The sequence below is a fragment of the Erinaceus europaeus genome, chromosome 8 (assembly GCF_950295315.1).
Source record: "Erinaceus europaeus chromosome 8, mEriEur2.1, whole genome shotgun sequence".
Lineage (NCBI taxonomy): Eukaryota > Metazoa > Chordata > Mammalia > Eulipotyphla > Erinaceidae > Erinaceus > Erinaceus europaeus.
The window spans coordinates 75,381,313-75,403,908 of NC_080169.1; the positions used below are offsets into that span (position 1 = coordinate 75,381,313).

Sequence of the window (22,596 nt, forward strand, 5' to 3'; positions counted from 1 at the left end):
AATCTTTATGCATTCCTATCTTCCAGGACAGAGACACACACCGTCACTAACAACAGTTCATTGTAGCAGGGACTTAATGGGACAGAGAAAGGACATTCCCAAAAGTGGCACTATTATGAGAAATCTACTGAGGAAGTAGAGTCATTTGAGTTAAGACAGAAAAGATAAAACTGCAAGGGCTTATCTTTCTCCTCCCAGCATCTCCCTTAATGATATCCTTGGTAACTGAAGTGTCACCGAGACCCGTATTGGTTCTAAGAATTCCTTTTTTAATTTTTTATTTATAAAAAGAAAACATTGACAAAACCATAGGATAAGAGGGGTACAACTTCACACAATTCCCACCACCAGAACTCCATATCCCATCCTCTCCCCTGATAGCTTTCCTATTCTTTAACCCTCTGGGAGTATGGACCCAAGATCATTGTGGGATGCAGAAGACTAAATGTCTGGCTTCTGTAATTGCTTCCCCACTGAACATGGGCATTGACAGGTTGATCTATACTCCCAGCCTGTTTCTCTCTTTCCCTAGTGGGGAAAGACTCTGGGGAAGCAGAGTTCCAAGTCACATTGGTGGGGTTGTCTGTCTAGAGAAGTCTGGTCGCATCCTGTTGGCATCCGGGAACCTGGTGGCTGAAAAGAGAGTTAATATACAAAGCCAAACAAATTGTTGAACAATCATGGACCTAAAGGCTGGAATAGTGCAGATGAAGTGTTGGGGGGGGGTCCTCCATTTTGTAGATAGCTAGTAGGCATATTTTAGTTATATTTCAAAGGGCCTGTAGCTATACTAGTGGGTTTTTGTTTGTTTGTTTGTTTGTTTTTGCCTGAGACTGAAATCTCATATGCAGGTTGATCCAAGTTATTGTCTGGGAAGATGATGTCATGGTTGGGAAAAGGACCAGAAACTAAGAATTCTGTTCTCTCTCTCTCTCTCTCTCTCTCTCTCTGTGCTTGAGATTGAAATCTGGGTCTCACACATGTGGTGTTTTCACTAAACTACCCAATGTGTTAACATGAAAATGGAGCCATCTTCACAGCCCCCGTCCTTTACTTCTCTTGAGGTCTCTGCCTCTCTCCTCAAAAGGTAGATATTTGGGGCCTACTCTGTTGGGTTTTTTTTGTTTTTGTTTCTGTTTTTCTGAAAATGACTGATGAAACAAGTGCATTGCAAGGACTCACGTAAGGATCCCGGTTCGAGCCCCCGGCTCCCCACCTGCAGGGGAGTCGCTTCACAAGCAGTGAAGCAGGTCTGCAGGTGTCTATCTTTCTCTTCCCCTCTCTGTCTTCCCCTCCTCTCTCCATTCCTCTCTGTCCTATCTAACAATGAGGACATCAATAACAACAAAAATAATAACTAAAACAATGAAAAACAACAAGGACAACAAAAGGGAAAATAAATAAATATAAAAAAACTTTTTAAAAAAAAGTGCATGTCTAAAACATGTAATACATTATGTTTGTAGGGATTCAGAATGTTACTCTTAAAAAGTACCAGCTTGACATTATTTTGAATTAAAGGTACAAAGTAGCTGAAAAATAGCCAGTGCAAGGACTCTTTTTTTTTTTTTTTGCCCCTCTGAAAACTGGAGATAACAAAAAATAAATAAATAAATAAATAAGAAGAAAACTGGAGATAAATATATTTCTTCTGTAAAGATTCTTTCTCTGTGTCACAAAGGCAAAAAGTATCTTTACTTTTAAGATAAAAGGTAGAAGACTTAGGAACAAGCATTGCTATATCTTCACTGTTTTACTACCTCTATTTGAAAACATTTTGCCTTATTATTTTTTCACAAATTATTGTTCCCTTGTCTAAGAGAGTCTTTGATTCTCCTGTCTTTCTGGAGCACCCTTATATATGTCTATAATTAAGTTTATTTCCCTCCTGGTAGTCCATCTTTTATTACAAGGGGTTTCAGTCAATATCATAGAAAGGTAGAGGTAAAGTTTAATCCTTTCTATGCCCTTTTAAAAGTATTTATATTTTAGAATATATTAATAAAAGTAATACTTGACCACATTAATTTTTCTGTAAAAACAAAAGTTCAAGGCCCAAATATTCTACATGGAGGAGATCTTTTAGATCTTTTTTAATTTTATCTTGTGTAGTCAGAATGTGAACCATGGAGAGACAAGGGGAGGCTTGAGGGGAAACTGTAGAGGTATGTTAACTGGTGAGTAAACAGTTCTCTATCTTTCAAATTCATCAAATGAAGATGCTCTTTCTCAAACTTCTATATGAAAACAGAAAAGTTAGACATTTTACCTGGAGTCTACAATACTAATCTCTGTATCTTCAAAAACAACAGTGGCAGATTCCCAAAGAGAGTGCACTCCCCACTGAAAAAGTACTCTGTGATTTTCCATTACCTTTGCAGGGAGTGAGGCAAAATAAGTACTGTATCTCAGCTGACCTCATTCTGAATCAGCTTGCTCATCTATAAGGCTGAACTGCTTCGATGCAGCTATCCACCAGATACCAGAGTTCCTGCTAAATAACTATATGAAACTCTACTAGTAGTGACGATGGTTTTAAAGTAGTTTATTAGATAAGTGAGACATTTGTTTGTTTGTTTTCAATTTCGTTTGGTTTTGATCAGAATGTCACTCAGCTCCAGCTATTGATATTGAAGGAGCATGGGATCTTTCACTTAAAAGTTCAGTGGCTTCTGTTGTGCCATCTCCAGCCCAGGGAGAAATTTTTGTTATGATACATATTACATTAAAATCTGAGAATGTGGGAAATTTCTTTCAAAAACCACAAGTAATGAACAATAATAGGAAACAGTCACAGCTCAGAGTGAAAATGAGGTTGAGAAAGCCAACTTAACTTCTCTTCTGCTATATCATACCCTGCCTTTCAGGTTTGATGGCCTCAGCCATACAAGGAAGGTCAAGTTAAACATCCTCTAATAGTATGCAACTAAACATCATTTAGGTATCCAAGCAGTCCTTAAACAGAGAAGACAAGGTGGGAGAGAACTGGAGGTTGTAGGCCAAAGATAAACCTAATCTAAGGGGAGGGTGGCCATTGGGCTTCCTGGCACTGTGGGGGGGGGGGGGTTGGGGGGGGATGGGACACAGTCTTTTGGTGGTGGGAATGGTGTTTATGTACATTCCTATTAAAGTGTAAACATATAAAAAAAAAATCTAACCCTTAAGTCCTAAGACTAATAAAGTCTATTCTGTAATGCCTACCATTACAGAAACAAATAAAGTAAAATGTATTCAGTGATAAATGAAATTATTTTAGAAGGAAAGATATATGTAGGTCCAAGTTCTATCACTAATTTGTTGTTATTTAACTTAAAAAGGGATTTGGGAGCTGTTGGGTTGTGTAAAAGGATTCACAGCGGGGAGCTGGAGACTGGTTTAAACAACACAAGATTTATTAGGGTGAAACAGGTAAAAGGTAAATAAGCAATTATCATCAGAGGTTAAGAGTACGCTAGGTCCATAAAGTCTGAGTATAATTATCAAAAGTTTAGTCCCATAAGATAAACAATTATCAGCTGAGGTATAGGTTACTCATGGCCGTAGAAGGGTCTAAAAGTTGCCCGGCTAGCAGTCACATGTGTTCAGTTCCCAGAAGTAGCCATGGTAGATACCTGGTGCACCTCCGTCAAGATACTTCTGACAGAGAGAAGCAGCAGCAGCCAAAAAGAGCAACTTACTCAGAGTCTGTGCTTTTACACATTCCCTTCTCTGTCTGTCCCGCCTCAGGGTGATGTCATTTATATGTTAAGAGTCCCAAACTCCTGTTGGGGTCACAACAATTCCCCACTTCTGATTATAGACATGGACAAGATGTTCAATCTGTATGAGCATTGGAGAAATAAGCAAATCTTTAGTGATTCTAGGGTTATCTCTGTAAGCTCTGCCTTGACTCCCCAGAGTGCAGGCATAATAACTGGGTATCAGATAAGACCCTGTTAGCCTGAAGACCTGTGGTCTAGTAACTATCTCTAACCCAGAGATGTTCCAGGGAAGCTCAGAACAGAGACTTTCAGAGGTGTCCCCAAGTTCAAGTGGCTCCTGGGTGGCAATCTTGGCATATTCAGGGTGTTGGACTGCTGCAAGCCATGCTTCAGCTCATGTTCTTGTGAGGAGTTCACAGATGAGAGGGGTCTAAGTGCTCAGCATCGGTCCAAACAGGATCTGTGAATGATAAACATACCCTTTGCCTTAAGTTAGTCATTTTATTGATTTAAGTCATAAAGACTAGATAAATCACGAGGCATCTGCTGGAGAAGGAATAGCTCTATGGAGAAAAGTAACGCTTAGCAGCTATCTGATTAGAATTATGCGGTACAAAATTAATGTGACCCATTTATAGTCTGGGACTTCTTTTTCCTGCCTATTACATTCACTACTATATATATCCTAGAGCAATGTTTGTTGTATATTAAGGACTCAATAAATAGTTACCAAATATACAAATAAATCATTATATTCTTGAGTAAGTCAGAAGCTTAGGAATGATCAGCTCTTTTTTTTTCATTCTCTCCTAACTTGCTTCACCTCATACTCTGCTGTCTTAGTCAAAAGAACATGAATAAATGGCTGGCACTTGTGAAAAGAAGTTGATGAAGTGATGGTGTTAATGCACAGGAGGAAAGTGGTAGGCTTGAAGGTATATGTGAAGAACATAAATGGCAGGAAGGCTGGTTTCAAGGTGAAGAGTATGAGCATATGAGCATATGAGCATAGCTTTGCAGAAGTAGGAGGAAGAAAGGATTGTTGCAAGGGCAACACAGTAACAGCTGGCCAATGGGAGTTTGTTTAAACAGAGCAAAACTGTTGAAGCATCCATTTCCTTCTGGCTTCAGCCAAGGAAGCAGGGAGGATATGCTAACAGTTACAAATAGAAGCATAGAAACAGAGGGGTGGCAGAGGCAAGGTGTAGAATTAAGAAAACCAAATTCAAAACCTAGGTCAACAAAGAAAGCAAACTAATAATGGACTAACCACTTAACTTCCATTAAAAAATAATAAATAATCAAAGAGGTGAAAAGGAAGGACAGAGACAACAAAGAACACCTCCAAGTCATATATCCTGGATTTTCCATAATGGTCTCAACTTGTGTCATTTTATTGTGTTTATTTGTTTAAGTATTATAGCTTGGGTTCTCTCAAAAATAGCTTTTCAGGCAGGTATAAGGCATAAGACTTATATGTATAAAGTTCCAGATTTGATCCTGGACACCGATATGCCAGAGCTGAATAGTACTCTAGTGTCTCTCTCTCTGTCTCTGTCTCTGTCTCTCTCTTCTTTCTCATAAATCAAAACTTTAAAAACAACCTTCGGAACCTGTAAATTCTTTATTTGGGAGTGGGATTCTAGGAACAGTAAGAAGGTGCACGGGAATGAAATGAGGAAAGGGCGGGGGTGGGGTGGGGGGGGGCGCAAGAATGTAAGAATGTGAAACTGAGCTGGTCATTGCCAATGGCAACGAATGCTCCACCACACAGGACTTCTGAAGCCCAGATAATGTTTCTCTGAATGATTTATGAAGGAACAACATGAAAAAATGCTGTATCCCCCTACTTTTCTGGAATTTGCATGGATAAGAACAGGGTAGGTTCCCTTAATAGTCCCACATCATCATCAAAGTGCCAGGGTTCAATGCAAGAAATTCACAGCACAGGCTCAAGTTCACTTGTAAATGTCCCATGGAAGACCTCCAGAAACTGATCAATGCAGCAATAACTGAAGTAGCAGGTTGGTATGGGAAATTTAGATGTGAGACACAGTCCATATCTGGTTCCTCTCACATCTGGTGGTGCCCCCATTTCTCTAGGAACTTTGACTTATCACTGAGGTTTTACTAAGGTAGAGCCCACTTTCTATCTTTGCAAGAATTTAATATAACAGGACTACTGGGATGAGGTATAGTTAGTCCCCAGGCCACTATTAACATTGAATGTTTCCCTCGTCTACATAGAGTAGTGATTTTTAGTTTTACACAGGAAATACTCAAACAACTTTTAAACCTCCTAATGCCTAAAGCAGAACTCAGACAAATACATCAATCTTGTTGTTTATATTGGGAAATTAACTTCAATAACAACATTACTGAATTTTCAGGCTTTACTCAAAGTTCACCAATTACCCTCTCCTGTCCTTTTCTTGCCCAGGATCTTAATGGGGTTTTATGTGTCTAGATGTCTTGCCACTTTAATCTCCTCAATCTATACAAGTACCTGATCTTTTCATATCATGACCTTGATGCTTTTATGAACACTAGCCAGTTACTTAACAGAATGTTCCTCAATATCAATTTCTTCTGATGATTTTTCACTACTAGATTGAGATTGTCTATTTGGGGCAAGAATATTAAAGAAGAATTAGTGCACACTTTTTAATGCATGATATCATGGCATATAGTGTATTTAACTAATGATGACATTAATCTTGATCACATGGTAAAGTTGTTATCTTTCAAGTTTCTCTAGTGTAAAGTTCAAGCCTCTAGTTATGCCTTTTAGGAAGGACACTCAAAAGTAGTCAGAGGTGTAGATGTGACTTAGAAAGGAAGTGAACCGGGAACATAGAAAACCAGGCAAAACCAATATATAGATATATAGATAGTTATAGATATAAAGCCATCCCATACCTGTGACCATGAGTAAGCTGCTGAAGTTCCCAATGGAGGGAATAAGGACAGAGAACTCTAGTGGTAGAAATGCTATGGAATTATATTCTTATTATCTTATAATTTAATAAATCACCAGTTAAAAAAGTTATCCCTTTTATCTTAAGTGTTGTTAAGCTCACAAAGATTCTGAAAACTTATTATTATTATTGATTTTAGAGTGGTTTACAAAATTATAAGATTTCAGGAGTATGGTTTTATACCTATACCTAATATGAAACTTTCACAAATTTTAAAGGCAAATAACACAGCTCTTAGTTACATTCACTTCTATTTGACACATGTAGAAGGAACAAAGAACATAGAAAACCAATACTAGGCAAATACCATAGTAATGAGTGTTGTAGGTAAGAGTAAATGAGAAAGTAAAAGAGCTGCTGACATAAGGAGAATTGACTTTAGTACTTGACTGTGGTTTTTATTTAGGAAATGATAGTTTCACTTCATATAAGAAGCAACCAGTCAAGAAGAATCAATAAGCCACCAAAATTAAATACATAGACACAGGTGTTTGGGGTATAAGACATATGAGAGCAGTTTCTTCTACAGTTAAAAATATATATACATACATAAAAACAGGCAGTAGGGTACAGATGTGTTGGTCTGTAATTTCAGTGTAAAAAAGTGCATTTATTGAATCATCCCAAGACAAAAGAGAAGAAAAACCTACAAGTACTAGCTATAAAGAGACAGAAAAATCAAAATAGGTAAAATCAAGCTTGAAACAAACTATAAGGCAAACAGAGAAGTAGTCTGAAATGCTATTTTAAAAAAATGGATGAAAAAAAACAAAGGAAAAAAATAGATGGGTGGAAGAAGGGCAGGCAGGATTTAATGGTAGGAGGCAGTGAAGAGAGAATCAAGAATCCTTTAAAGTCACATCAGGTGTGCTCAGCAAAGCTACCTAAGAAATTTAGCTAGAGGTGAAAACTCCTGACCTAGGAAAGCAAAGAGGTAGATTCTTGGTGAAGAGGTGTAGAGATTTCGACCTAGAGACTTTTAACTTGAAGATCTGGAAAGAAAGATGTCAAAAAGGAAGAAAGTCACCATTTTTTATAGCTGAGTAGTATTCCATTGTGTATATACACCACAACTTGCTTAGCCACTCATCTGTTGTTGGACACCTGGGTTGCTTCCATTCCAGGTTTTGGCTATTACAAATTGTGTAGCTAAGAACATATGTGTACACAGATCTTTTTGGATGGGTGTGTTGGGTTCTTTAGGATATATCCCCAGGAGAAGAATTGTAGGATCATAGATTAGGTCCATTTCTAGCCTTCTGAGAGTTCTCCAGACTGTCTCTCCACAGAGGTTGGACCAACTGACATTCCCACTAGCAGTGCAGGAGGGTTCCTTTGACCCCACAACCACTCCAGCACTTGCTGCTGTTACCTTTTCTGATGTATGGCATTCTCACAGGAGTGAAGTATTATCTCATTGTTGTCTTAATTTGCATTTCTCTGACAATCAAAGACTTGGAGCATTTTTTCATGTGTTTTTCGGCCTTTTGGATCTCTCTTGTGGTGAAAATTCTGTCAATGTCCTCTCCCCATTTTTGGATGGGGTCATATGTTTTCTTGTGGTTGAGTTTGGCAAGCTCTTTATATATTTTGGTTATTAGTCTCTTGTCTGATGTATGACCTTGAAAAATTCATGTTAAGTGAAATAAGCCAGAAATAGAAGGATGAATATGGGATGATCTCACTCTCAGGCAGAAGCTGAAAAACAAGATCAGAAGAGAAAACACAAGTAGAACCTGAACTGGAATTGGCATGTTGCACCAAAGTAAAAGACACTGGGGTAGGTGAGTGGGAGAATACAGGTCCAAAAAGAATGGCAGAGGACCTAGTAGGGATTGTATTGTTATATGGAAAACTGAGAAATGTTATGCATGTAAAAACTATTGTATTTACTGTCAAATGTAAAACATTTATTCCCCAATAAAGAAATTTTTTTTTTAAAAAAAGGAAGGACAAATAAAGGATAATGACTGCTGAAGTCACAGTGTCTTTTACTTATAATAACAATGCAACTCAAATTGCCTTAAGCAAAGAAAAAAAAAAAGAGGCCCTTTCAGAAGGTTGGGATAGGAATTAGAGGAAGGCTACCACCCCCAAAATTCAGACACAGGTCTTTATCTCTACTCCTTCTCTATCTCTGGTTTTATTTTGTGTCGTTGGCATTTTTTGCTTCCTTTTACCAACGGGTTTCCTTTGTTCAGGCAGGGAAGATATCCTATACTCAAAGTTGTTATTATCTCAGCCTAGCACCCCTAGCAGAAAGACAAAATGTTTAGAGCTAGTATCTGCCCACCACTGCCAAAGAACTCTGTAATCTTCTTATCCCAGGTCCATACTGTGTTCCAGTTGCTAGTACTAGACCAGAGTAGGCATGGGGAACATCTAGCCCCTGTGCCAAATCATTTGGTCTGGATCTGCCAATATAACTGTAGCATTTTCTTAATAATATTAAGTGCTCATTTTTAACTGACGATTTTGTATGACCCAGGAATAAAGTTCTAAGCATCTAAATGATCCTTGACGAAAAAATTTTTTTCCTCAGTCCTATGCTAGAGGAATTAAATGCTATTGGCCAAGCCTGAGTTAGATGCCCACCACCATGTATTAGAATTTGGGAGGGACCTGAATTAACAAAGCCATTCAGAACAACAGTTTTCCAACTTTCAGAGAAGTATCAGTGCTGAGGAGGACAATCCTGCTAAGAACACCAAAAGATGATTCTTACTAAAAGACTGCCACAAAATAAATACCTCTGAAAATAAAATTGTTATATAATAATAGAAAACACTCATTAGGTTCTTCTAGATGACAGACACTGTCCTACGTTTGTGTATTGTCACATGGCAAGCTTAGATACTGTTAGCACCAGTATGCAAAAGTGGACACAGACACAGGTAGATTAAATTACTCATTCAAGGACTCACAGAAAACATACACTGAAACAAGGAGTCAATCTAGACGGTCTGAATAGAGAGCCTGTGCTCTTAATCACACATGCAGGATTTGAGAAAGATTAACATGTAAGAAATAAAAACAAACCAAATGGAAGAACAAGTAGTTTGAAAGAAGTTACAAAGAAAGATCAGTTGAATTAATTATTAACAACAACAACAAAAAAATAAGAGGGTGCAAATGAATTACAGCCTGTGAAGTTAGGACTGAGAAGGCTAGAAACCTTGCCTGGAGACATTGCAAAGTAAGCAATGGAAAAGAAAGACTGGCCCACTGAATTCATGAAAGATCATATGAAGCTATTAACTAGTTTTTCTGATCTTTAATTTTTACCATCTGAACTATTTTGTGTTAATGCAGATTGTTGCACACATATTATGCCTTCCATCTTCAGAGCCCTCTTTATCTTTCAAAAGTGACATTCTGTATGCTTTTAAGTATCAAACCCTGTCTCCCTTCTCTCCCCAGGCCCTGACAACTATTTCTCTATCTTTATGAATTTGAGTGTTCCATATGCTTTGTAAGAGTAGAATTATACAGTATTTATCCTCTCATGACTAGTTTATTTTGCTTTGCAGAATGTCCTCAAAATTCAACCATATTCACTTTATTTTATTTCATTTTTGATAGAGACAGAAATTGAGAAGGGAGAGAGTGATAGAGAAAGAGATAAAGAGACATCTGCAGCACTGGTTCACCACTTGTGAAATTTACTGCCTGTAGTGAGGACAGGAAATTTGAATGTGAATCCTTGTACACTATAATGTGTATGCCCAACCAGGGCTACCACCCAGCCCTTCTCTTTCCATTTTAAAATCATTATTTCATTATATACATATATGTCATGTTTTGTTTATCCATTCACCCAGAAATGGAAAAGACTGTTAATTTACTGTAGCTCAGCACTAGAAAACTGAATTGTTATTCAGTTATTGTTGGTGCCTACACAATAGTGCAACCTCAACCTGCAGTCATTTTTTTCCCCTTCTCTACTTTATTTGATAGGCCAGAACTAAACAGAAAGGAATAGGACAGAGAGAAAGAGAGAAGCATGCAGCACTGCTCTACCACTTGTGTAGATTTCTCCCTGCAGGTAGGGACTGGAGACTTAAACCCGGGTCTATGAAAATGGTAACAGTTGTGCTTTTCCCAGTGTGTTAATGTCCAGCCCTAGGGAAGAATTTAGAAAATAATATTGTCCCAGGAATGGTAATATGTCTTTAGCTATCTTTCTTTCTAAAATGCATTCCTTGGATTTGCCATACTTCACTTACTTCATTGCAGTGGATAAGAAGAAGGAAACAAAAATACTGATATTGGGCTGAAATTCCCTATGGCACACAAAGGTTGCTAGAGTGACATCTATATCTTTTTAACAAACCTGAAAGCATGAGGAAAGGGAATTACTATAAAAAGTTTCTGAGATATATACATAGTGGAAATGAGCCAAGCATTACAACTTTCCGAGGAAATCAGTTGTTTAAAAGACTGAGAAAGTGCAGTTCAGAAGTCACCCCAGAAGCCAGACAGCTGGGCAGAAATTATCCTACCAGTGTTCTGACCCAGATGGCATTCCCTGAATGTTGCTCTCCTCCCTTGCCACCAGTGGCTTAGAACCTTGTTACTCTTTGCCCCAAGTAGCATGTTGCAAGATAATTCAGATGTACATAGGCCCTCTATCTTTCCATGCTATTTCCACACCTTTGAACTTGTACCCAATTTGCCCTTGTGCTTGTCATTTTATAAAGTTTTCTTGGTATTTTCTCTATCTCCTCTAGCCCAAAGGTCTCTCTGGCCTCCTTAGGGGCCACTGGATTTTCTACAAAGACCAAAGGACTGTTTTTAATAGGCAGGCTATATTATGCCAAGCGTACAACTCTGACTGGAGCAATCTGCCCTGAGAAAGCCCTTTAAACTTTCATTTAGTCCAGTATTTATCCATTGTTATTTCTGAAAATAGACATTAAAGTTAAGATGAACACGATCTGTTTCTTTTCTCAACCTATGTCATTACAAATTAAGTATAATTCCATTTTCAGACATCTGAAGAGATTTTTCACGTTCTAAGGTAGCTGTATTTAACAACCCTCACATAAAATTCTACTATAGTCACATCTGATCCTATATGTTTAAGTTTCAGTGGTATACGGAACTCTGGTCATGGGAAATGTGGAATTTTACCCCACTTATTGTATGATTTTGCTGATATTTTTTATTTTATAATAAATTTTCAAAAAAGGAATTGTTTCAATACTGGTTGTCCTGTAATATATCTTCTCCCCTTCTTCTATAGTGACAGATTCTTGATTGGTAGACATTTAGTAACATGACTGTGCAATAAAAAGACGATGCTACTCATCCTCCCTTACAGTTAAATGTGGTCATGTTACTAAAAGTTGGATAACTGCTGCTGTGCCATATGCTCAACTCTGGAATATGCCTTAGTGAAAGCATCATGCCAATTATTCCTCCATTTTCTATCAGCTGCTTCTAGTGTAGATGTGGATGTGATGGTTTGCCACATTGAATCATTTAAACAAAATCAATATCTTAAACTTTATAGAAAAATTAAGATGGAAGTAATTTGAATCTCTAAGTAATATCAAGAAGTAACATCTCTATATCATGCCTGAAACCATGTTCTTGTTGGTAATATGAGTGAGAAATAAATTTCTACTTTAAATCACAATTACTTTGGGCACAAGTAAACACAAGTAGAGAAACCTATATAACTATATATAACTCATTCTCTGTTCTAGCATCTTCTCTTAAGGTCAAATCATATTCAATTTTTTAGTTTTCCTCCTGTCCCTATAACTTTCTTGAAAGTTTTCTCCAAAGCACCATAAGTACAAACCATGATAAAATTACTCCTGCAAAATACATAACAGACCCCTATTTCCTTCCTATATTTTTTTCTTTCCATTCTGCCTTCCTTTTTCTTCCTCTATCCTTCCATCCTCTCTTGATTCTCTCTTTCTTACAAATGACAACAAGTAATAACAGTGATATTACATATCAAACATATGATGAGAAGATAGTTAAGAGCACTATATAACAGTCAGAGTTCTTAGATGCCAGCAACAGAAAACTAACCCATTTAGAAAAAAAAAACACATGCTCCTTAAGAACCACTGGGTCAGAGACTCACTCAAGCAGGAAATTCAAATGTTCCTGGAAACTAATGAAAATGAAGACACAACCTATCAAAATATTTGGGACACAGCTAAATCAGTACTGAGAGGGAAACTTATAGCCATACAATCACATATTAAACACGAAGAAGAAGCTCAAATGAACGACCTTACTGCACATCTCAAGGACTTAGAGGAAGAGGAACAAAGGAACCCTAAAGCAACCAGAAGGACAGAAATCACTAAAGTTAGAGAAGAAATAAACAACATCAAAAATAAAAGAACCATACAAAAGATCAATGAAGCCAAAGGTTGGTTCTTTGAAAGATTAAACAAAATTCACAAACCCCTAGCCAGACTCACCAAACAAAAGAGGGAGAAGACTCAAATTAATAGAATTGCAAACGATGGAGGAGATACCAAAACTGACACCACAGAAATCCAGAGAATCCTGCGAAACTTCTATAAAAAACTATATGCCACCAAGCTAGAGAATCTGGAGGAAATGCAACAATTTCTAGAAACCTATACCCTTCCAAAACTGAACCAAGAAGAACTACAAAATCTAAATGCACCAATCACAGACAAAGAAATTGAAACAGTTACTAAGAATCTTCCCAACAACAAAAGTCCTGGACCAGATGGCTTCACAAATGAATTCTACAAAACTTTCAGGAAACAGTTACTACCCATACTTCTTAAGCTTTTCCATAAGATTGAAGAAACAGGAATACTCCCTCCACCTTCTATGAAGCCAACATCACCCTGACACCAAAAGCTGATAGGGACAGAACAAAAAAGGAAAACAACAGACCAATATCTCTGATGAACATAGATGGCAAAATATTAAACAAGATCTTGGCCAACCAGATACAGCAACATATCAAAAAGATTGTTCATCATGACCAAGTGGGATTCATCCCAGGAATGCAAGGTTGGTTCAGCATCCATAAGTCAATCAATGTCATTCACCTCATCAATAAAAGCAAAGCCAAAAACCACATGATTATCTCAATAGATACAGAGAAAGCCTTTGACAAAATCCAACACCTATTCATGCTCAAAACTCGACAAAAAATGGGAATAGATGGGAAATTCCTCAAGATAGTGGAGTCTATATATAGCAAACCTACAGCCAACATCATACTCAATGGACAGAAGCTGAAAGCATTCCCCCTCAGATCGGGGACTAGACAGGGCTGTCCACTGTCACCGTTACTCTTCAACATAGTATTGGAAGTTCTTGACATAGCAATCAGGCAAAAGAAAGGAATCAAAGGAATACAGATTGGAAGGGAGGAAGTCAAGCTCTCACTATTTGCAGATGATATGATAGTATACATAGAAAGACCTAAAGAATCCAGCAGAAAATTACTGGAAGTTATTAGGCAATATAGCAAGGTATCAGGCTACAAAATCAATGTACAAAAATCAGTGGCATTTCTTTATGCAAACACTAAATCTGAAGAAGAAGACATCCAGAAATCACTCCCATTTACTGTTTCAGCAAAATCAATCAAATACCTAGGAATAAAGTTGACCAAAGAAGTGAAAGACTTGTATGCTGAAAACTATGAGTCACTACTCAAGGAAATAGAAACTGATACCAAGAAATGGAAAGATATCCCATGCTCATGGATTGGAAGAATAAATATCATCAAAATGAATATTCTCCCCAGAGCCATATACAAATTTAATGCAATACCCATCAAAGTTCCACCAAGCTTCTTTAAGAGAATAGAACAAACACTACAATCATTTATCTGGAACCAGAAAACACCTAGAATTGCCAAAACCATCTTGAGGAAAAGAAACAGAAATGGAGGCATCACACTCCCAGACCGTAAACTATATTATAAAGCCATCATCATCAAAACAGCATGGTACTGGAACAAAAATAGGCACACAGACCAGTGGAACAGAATTGAAAGCCCAGAAATAAATCCCAACACCTATGGGCATCTAATCTTTGATAAGGGGGCCCAAAGGATTAAATGGAAAAAGGTGGCTCTCTTCAATAAATGGTGCTGACTGGGAAAACTGGGTTGTAACATGCAGAAGAATGAAATTGAACCACTTTATCTCAACAGAAACAAAAATCAACTCCAAATGGATCCAAGACCTAGATGTCAGACCAGAAACAATCAAATACTTACAGGAAAACATTGGTAAAACACTTTCCCACATACACCTCAAGGACATCTTTGATGAATCAAACCCAATTGCAAGGAAGACTAAAGCAGAAACAAACCAATGGGACTACATCAAATTGAAAAGCTTCTGCACATCCAAAGAAACTATTAAACAAACAAAGAGACCCCTCACAGAATGGGAGAAGATCTTCACATGCCATACATCAGACAAGAAACTAATCACCAAAATATATAAAGAGCTCAGCAAACTTAGCACCAAAAAAGCAAATGACCCCATCCAAAAATGGGCAGAGGATATGAACAAAACATTCAGTACAGAGGAGATCCAAAAGGCTAACAAATATATGAAAAACTGCTCTAGGTCACTGATTGTTAGAGAAATACAAATTAAGACAACACTAAGATAGCACTTCACTCCTGTAAGAATGGCATACATCAAAAAGGACAGCAGCAACAAATGCTGGAGAGGATGTGGGGACAGAGGAACACTTTTACATTGCTGGTGGGAATGTAAATTGGTACAGCCTCTGTGGAGAGCAGTCTGGAAAACTCTCAGAAGGCTAGACATGGACCTTCCATATGATCCAGTAATTCCTCTCCTGGGGTTATACCCCAAGGACTCCATAACACCCAACCAAAAAGAGGTATGTACTCCTACGTTCATAGCAGCACAATTCATAATAGCTAAAACCTGGAAGCAACCCAGGTGCCCAACAACAGATGAGTGGCTGAGAAAGCTGTGGTATATATACAAAATGGAATACTATGCAGCTATCAAGAACAATGAACCCACCTTCTCTGACCCATCTTGGACAGAGCTAGAAGGAAGTATGTTAAGTGAGCTAAGTCAGAAAGATAAAGATGAGTATGGGATGATCCCACTCATCAACAGAAGTTGAGGAAGAAGATCTGAAAGGCAAACTAAAAGCAGGACCTGATCAAATTGTAAGTAGGGCACCAAAGTAAAAACCCTGTTGTGAGGGGTAGACATGCAGCTTCCTGGGCCAGTGGGGGGGTGGGAGTGGGTGGGAGGGATGGGTCACAGTCTTTTGGTGGTGGGAATGGTGTTTATGTACACTCCTAGCAAAATGTAGGCATATAAATCAGTAGTTGATTACTATGAGAGGGGGAAAATCAATTGTATGTCTCAAAGTTTTTCAAAACACAAACTGAATCTTTTTAATATATAGGCTGTGTATTTGATATGCAGACTCTCTCAAAAGCCTAGACCAAGTAGATTAGAAGCATCCAATAGCACAGCTATATACAAGATACTGGATTCTGTACAGCAAACGCTAACAAAAGGACTTTTCAAAGTTAACCCAATTACCAAATAATGTGATGATAACATTAACTATCGATTGTCTTTTGGAACCGTAAGACAGCAGGAACCTCACATCTCCACTATAGAGCCCCTACTTCCCCCAGTCCTGGAACCCTTGGATAGGGCCCACTTTCCCGTATGCCTCTCCCAATCCATACCAAATAATATTGCATCCACCGATCACAACCTAACCAACGCAACGATTGCCACCTCAACATCCTTCACCTCAGACTGTGTCCAGAGACTTCACGTGTGGAATGACAACCCTTCAGCTTCATTACTCGGGTGAGACCTTTCCTTTTATAGTACACTCTAATTTCATCTCAGGTGGTTCACTTTCTAACAAAGTCCCATAACCTAGATATACACCAGTTTCTGTGAGAGAGAGCTTATGCTCACCCGTATCCATAAACTACTGCAAAATATATACCTGAAAGCAGAAGTACACTAGAGTTTGCAGTGAGTACCTCCCTAACACTTCCTCTCCACTATTCCAAGCTTTGGGTCCATGATTGCTCAACAATTTGTTTGGCTTCATATGTTAACTCTTTTTTCAATCACCAGGTTCCAGATGCCACCAGGATGCTGGCCAGGCTTCCCTGGATTGAAGACCCCACCAATGTGTTCTGGAGCTCAGCTTCCCCAGAGACACACCCTACTAGGGAAAGAGAGAGGCAGACTGGGAGTATGGACCGACCAGTCAACGCCCATGTTCAGCGGGGAAGCAATTACAGAAGTCAGACCTTCTACCTTCTGCAACCCTCAATGACCCTGGGTCCATGCTCCCAGAGGGATAGAGAATGGGAAAGCTATCAGGGGAGGTGGTGGGTTATGGAGATTGGGTGGTGGGAATTGTGTGGAGTTGTACCCCTCCTACCTTATGGTTTTGTTAATTAATCCTTTCTTAAATAAAAAAATAAAATAAAATAAAAAAGAAAAGAAAAACACTATTTAAAAAAAAAGGGGTCTCACAGAACCACTAGAGTCATAAGCAAATGGAATCATGATAATTCAGTCAGTAAAAATACATTAAATCACACTGAAAAACTGTTCTAGAGAGGTCACTCCTTGAGCAGTATCAAATATTAAATGTAATGCCAAAACCACTGGCCCTCAGCACTTCAAACTGTCACCAGTGTCACTACCCCTTGTTTGCTGCAAAGAGCCTCCCTTATCATCCCATCCCCCGACACATGTGTTCAGCTCCCAATTCAAGGTCAAGGGTAGACAAATCTGGTTGTGGTGCCTGTGTCATGTATATAAGACAGCTGCAAGAGAAACTGAAAAGGGAAGCATCTGAAAATATCTGCTTATCAAGTGTTAGTAGACTCTATACCACAATAAAAAACAAAAGGCTTTTTCCTAGTACAACTTAGTAAAATAAATGATTCAGAAGCTGAGCTAAGAAACCTAATATAAATGTCCACTACATCTATTCTAGAGAAACTTAATCTAGTCTCCCTATGCCTGCCTATATGATTATTAAGTTTAAATGAATAAGAAACTTGTGTTTGGTTAGTTCTGTACCTTTTAGATGGCAAAACACAAAATAGAAATAACTGCTTGCTCACTTGTAAAAGAGTATAAGGAGCACTAGAAAAAAAAATTACTCCTCTCTCTACCTTAGGGAAAATAAAGATGATCGGCGTCAGGCGGTGGCGCAGTGGGTTAAGCGCATGTGGCACAAAGCGCAGGGACCGGCGTAAGGATCCCGGTTCGAGCCCCCGGCTCCCCACTTGCAGGGGAGTCGCTTCACAGGCAGTGAAGCAGGTCTGCAGGTGTCTGTCTTTCTCTCCCCCTCTCTATCTTCCCCTCCTCTCTCCATTTCTCTCTGTCCTATCCAACAACGAACAACATCAACAATGGCAATAATAATAACCACAACGAGGCTACAGCAACAAGGGCAAAAAAAAGGGGGAAAAATGGCCTCCAGGAGTGGTGGATTCATGGTGCAGGCACCGAGCCCAGCAATAACCCTGGAGGAAAAAAAAAAAAGATGATCCACAGAATGATATTGATAGATAGAAAACTGTAGGAAGGTTGAGGAAGTCTTTCTTATGTTTGGGAGAATCTCCTCCTTTATTATGAATCTTACTAGAATTTCCTAATGTCTGAAAATTTGGGCCTAGGTATCCAGTCTTGGTCAATCAGATGCTCCTGCCCAAGGCTGAATCTTAAATGAGTGAAGCAAAGAAACTGGAGTGGTCAAAAATCCATTTGTTCCCTGTAGAGCCAACAAGGTATCTCTGAAATAGTAATGAATAGCATGTAATTGAGGTTTTTTCTTTCTTGAGTTACCCTCGGTTACCTTTTCTCTATCATGTAATTCCAGTTTGTTGCTGATTTCCTGCTTCTTTAAAGTTTCATTTCACTAAGAGTTAAGTTTTCATGACTTAAGTAAATACTCATACTCCCAAGTGTACATACATCTCCTCTTTAGTACTTAGAAACATGTATTTCTTACAACTGAACCTAAATAATAATTTATGTTATTTTGATAAACTTTCTTTGATTTGGACTAGTATAAATCTGTTTCTCCCTCACTTAGAAGTCTACCCAAATATTATACAGCAAATCCTAACAAAGGGATTTTTCAAAGTTAACTGAATTACCAAATAATTCAATTATAACTATCTGTTGTCTTCTTGAACCCTAAGACAGCAGGAACCTCACATTTCCACTATAGAGCCTATATTTCCCCCAGTCCTGGAACCTTAGGGCGGGATGCACTTTCCTGCATGCTTTTCTCAATTCATACCAAATGATATTGCATCCGCCTGTCCCAACCTAATCAACGCAATGAGTACCACCTCAGCATGCTTCACTTCAGACTATGTCAAGAGACGTCAGGCATGGAATGTTAACCCTTCAGCCTCATTACCTGGGTGAGACATTTCCTTTCATAGGATTCTTTAATTCCATTCCAGGTAGTTCACTTCCTAACAAAGTCCCAAAACATAGATATAGACCAGGTCCCATGAGATAAAGCATATGTTCACATGTATCCGTAAACTAGGACAAAATATAGACCTGAAAGCAAAAGTACACAATAGTCTGCAGTGAGTCAGTATAAAGTTCATAATGAAATAGTTTTTACTTAGATTTAAATACCCTTCTCACCTATTTCCTATTATACTTCCCTCACTCACTCCAAAGCAATCCTTATCAAAGCAAGAACTGCAAAAGCTGAATAAGGGCAAGAGACTGGCATACTTTAATGATAACTCTTTAGTCACTATCAGGCCACTCCATCAGCGGGGGCCCTATTCTGGGAGTCCTGAGATTCCCAAACAGATATGATGGGCCTAGACCTCCAGTAAATCCCTCTCTCCATTGATACTAGTCATCTCTATCAGGAACAACAAAATAGACCCCTTTGTGCGCCCCCATAGGACCTTACCCTCAACTTGGATCAACAGCAGTAGAGAATTTCCATCCTCTGAAGGGAGGATGGACAACATACTCTATGCTACAACTGAGGAAGATGTGTCCTGATATTGGGGCAGCTTGGAATGTTCCTACTGATGAGCATAGAATGTGAGCTCAGATCTACAGGGATGTAGAGGTCACATAGGCTCCTAAGCCAAATATGGGCCCCAGATCCAATCAAATCGATGGGGTTTGCAATCAACAATATTTATACCCCTTTCCCATATTAGGGAGCTACTCTCTTCCCTGATCCAGCTTTTTAAATAAATAAATTAATTTTAAAAAGATACTTATTGGATGATTCAACTTGTATGTGACTATAAATAAAGGAAACAAATTTGAAAAAGTTTATCAACACTTACTCTTAGACTATGAGGTAACTATGGCAGTTAACACAGGGAAGGGGTATAGAAATACTGGGGTAGAGGGTATCTGTGTTGGGATAGCACAGGGACTTTGGTGGCACTTGTGTGTGTTACCTTTTCCAGTCATGACAGCACTTCCCCAGACAATAACTTGGATCCACCTGCATATCAGATTTAAGGCTCAGAGAAAAAAAAAACTAGTATAGCTATAGGCCCTTTGAAATATAACTAAAATATGCCTACTAGCTATCTACAAAACAGAGGACCCCCCCCCAACTCTTCATCTGCACTATTCCAGCCTTTAGGTCCATGATTGTTCAACAATCTGTTTGGCTTTGTATGTTAACTCTCTTTTCAGTCACCAGGTTTCAGGTTCTAGCATGATGCTGACCAGACTTCCCTGGACAGATGACCCCACCAATGTGTCCTGGACCTCTGCTTCCCCAGAGCCCCACCCTACCAGGGAAAGAGAAAGGCAAGCTGGGAGTATAGATTGACCAGTCAACGCCCATGTTCAGCAGGGAAGCAACTACAGAAGCCAGACCTTCCACCTTCTGCATCCCACAGTGACCTTGGTTCCATACTCCCAGAGAGATAAAGAATAGTATCAGGGGAGGGGATTGGATATGGAGATCTGGTGATGGGAATTGTGTAGAGTTGTACCCCTTTTATCCTATGGTTTTGTTAATATCTCCTTTTTTAAATAAATTTTTTAAAAAGTTAAAAAAAATAAGTCTACCAAAGTCAGTATAGTGACTTTATGATAGTCAATACTCAGACTCTTGTAAAGAGTCTCACCCAGTAAAGTGCACAGGTTACCATTTGCATGTGCCTGAGTTCAAGCCCTTGATTCTCACCTGCAGAGCAGAAACAGTGCTGTGGGTGTTTCATTTTCGCTCTCTCTCCCTCTCCACCTGTCTCTCACCTTATATAAAAAAACAAAGTGGGGGGAGTCAGGCAGTAGCATAACCTGTTAAGTGCACGTGGCACAAAGTGCAAGGACCAGTGTAAGGATCCTGGTTCAAGCCTCCAGCTCCCCACCTGCAGGGGAGTCACTTCATAGGCGGTGAAGCAGGTGTGCAGGTGTCTGTCTTTCTCTCCCCCTCTGTCTTCTTCTCCTCTCTCCATTTCTCTCTGTCCTCTCCAACTACAACGACATCAATAACAACAATAATAACTACAACAATAAAACAAGGGCAACAAAAGGGAAAATAAATAAATACTAAAAAAAAAAGTAGGGGCTGGGTGGTAGGTAGCATAATGGGTTAAGCACACATAGCACAAAGTGTAAGGACCAGTGTAAGGATCCCAGTGTGAGTCCCTGGCTCCCCACCTGCAGGGGAGTCGCTTCACAAATGGTTCTTCTTCTTCTAGCGTTTGCCCTTCTTCCGTAGCCAGTCAACAGCGTCAGGTTGAGCCTGATGTAAAGTTTCGAGACCTCCTTTGAATCTGGAGAGGTGGCAGTCGTTGATTATGTAGGACATAGTCTGTCTGTAGCCACAGGGGCAGTTCGGGTTGTCTGTGGCTCCCCAGCGGTGGAACATAGCAGCGCACCGGCCATGGCCTGTTTGATAGCGATTGAGGAGAGCCCAATCATAACGTGCTAGGTCAAAGCCGGGTTGACGCTTGCAGAGGTCTGTGATGAGGTGTTTGTTCTTTACCTCAGCTGACTGCCAACTCTGTTTCCAAGAGTCTGGAACAGAGAAGTTCAGTGTAGGTGTAGGAGACCAGATTGCATGACGAGACATCAAACGTTGGACAGGGTGGACTCGAAGAGCAGGACAAACAGCTTGAAAGCTGTCAGGAGCCTGTTGCTGGCTTTGAAAGTGACTGGGATCCATGTGGATTCAGTCAGCTAGGAAGGATCGTCAGTTTCCCCAATGGATGGGTACTCACGGGATGCACCACGGGAAGGTCGATCCAATGCATCCCATTTCACAAATGGTGAAACAGATCTGCAGGTGTCTTTTCTCCCCATGTCTTCTAGTCCTCTCTCAATTTCTCTCTGTCCTATCCAACAACAATGACAATAATAACAACAAGAACTATAAGCAACAAGGACAACAAAAAAGAAAGAAAGAAAGAAAGAAAGAAAGAGAGAAAGAAAGAGAGAAAGAAAGGAAGAAAGGAGGGAAGGAAGGAAGGAAGGAAGGAAGGAAGGAAGGAAGGAAGAAATTACACCCTAAGGGAATAAAATTAGAAAAAAAATGTAAAAAAAGTGTTGTGTGCGGGCCACAGAGAAGAGAGAGAGGGGGTCCGGAGCAAAGAGGAAACACAAATCTTTATTTGCGCTGGCACCTCAGAATTGCGTGCTAGAGAGGCAGGTTGGGCCACATGGAGGTAGCGAAAATGGCCACCTCACGCAGTAACCTTTCCTGCGTCTGAACACCGGAGTGAAGCACTGGCAAGAGAGTGAGGTGCAGAAGAAGAAGGGCTTTTATAGGAGTAGCTTTCGTGAGAATGGGAAGGGGGAGGAGTAGCCATAGCACTCCAGGATAGGATAATAACTCTCGTGAGAATGGGAGGGGGGAGGAGTAACCAAAGCACTTCAAATATTGCG

At 39.3% G+C, this 22,596-nt stretch overlaps 1 long non-coding RNA gene and 1 pseudogene across 2 annotated transcripts in view; one reads left to right on the forward strand and one right to left on the reverse strand.

Moving 5' to 3' along the window:
* LOC103118149 (large ribosomal subunit protein eL13-like) overlaps positions 1–2,447 on the forward strand; it is a 73,193-nt pseudogene extending 70,746 nt beyond the window's left edge.
* A 727-nt stretch (positions 2,448–3,174) lies between these two features.
* The window catches only part of LOC132539915 (uncharacterized), an 86,796-nt gene continuing 67,374 nt past the window's right edge, over positions 3,175–22,596 (reverse strand). The window contains exons 4-5 of one of the 2 annotated variants that reach the window (XR_009551203.1): positions 8,052–8,377; positions 3,175–4,161 (exon numbers count right to left, since the gene is read on the reverse strand). This is a non-coding gene — a long non-coding RNA (uncharacterized LOC132539915). The remainder of the gene's footprint in view (positions 4,162–8,051; positions 8,378–22,596) is intronic. The other variant, XR_009551204.1, reaches the window with a different exon arrangement.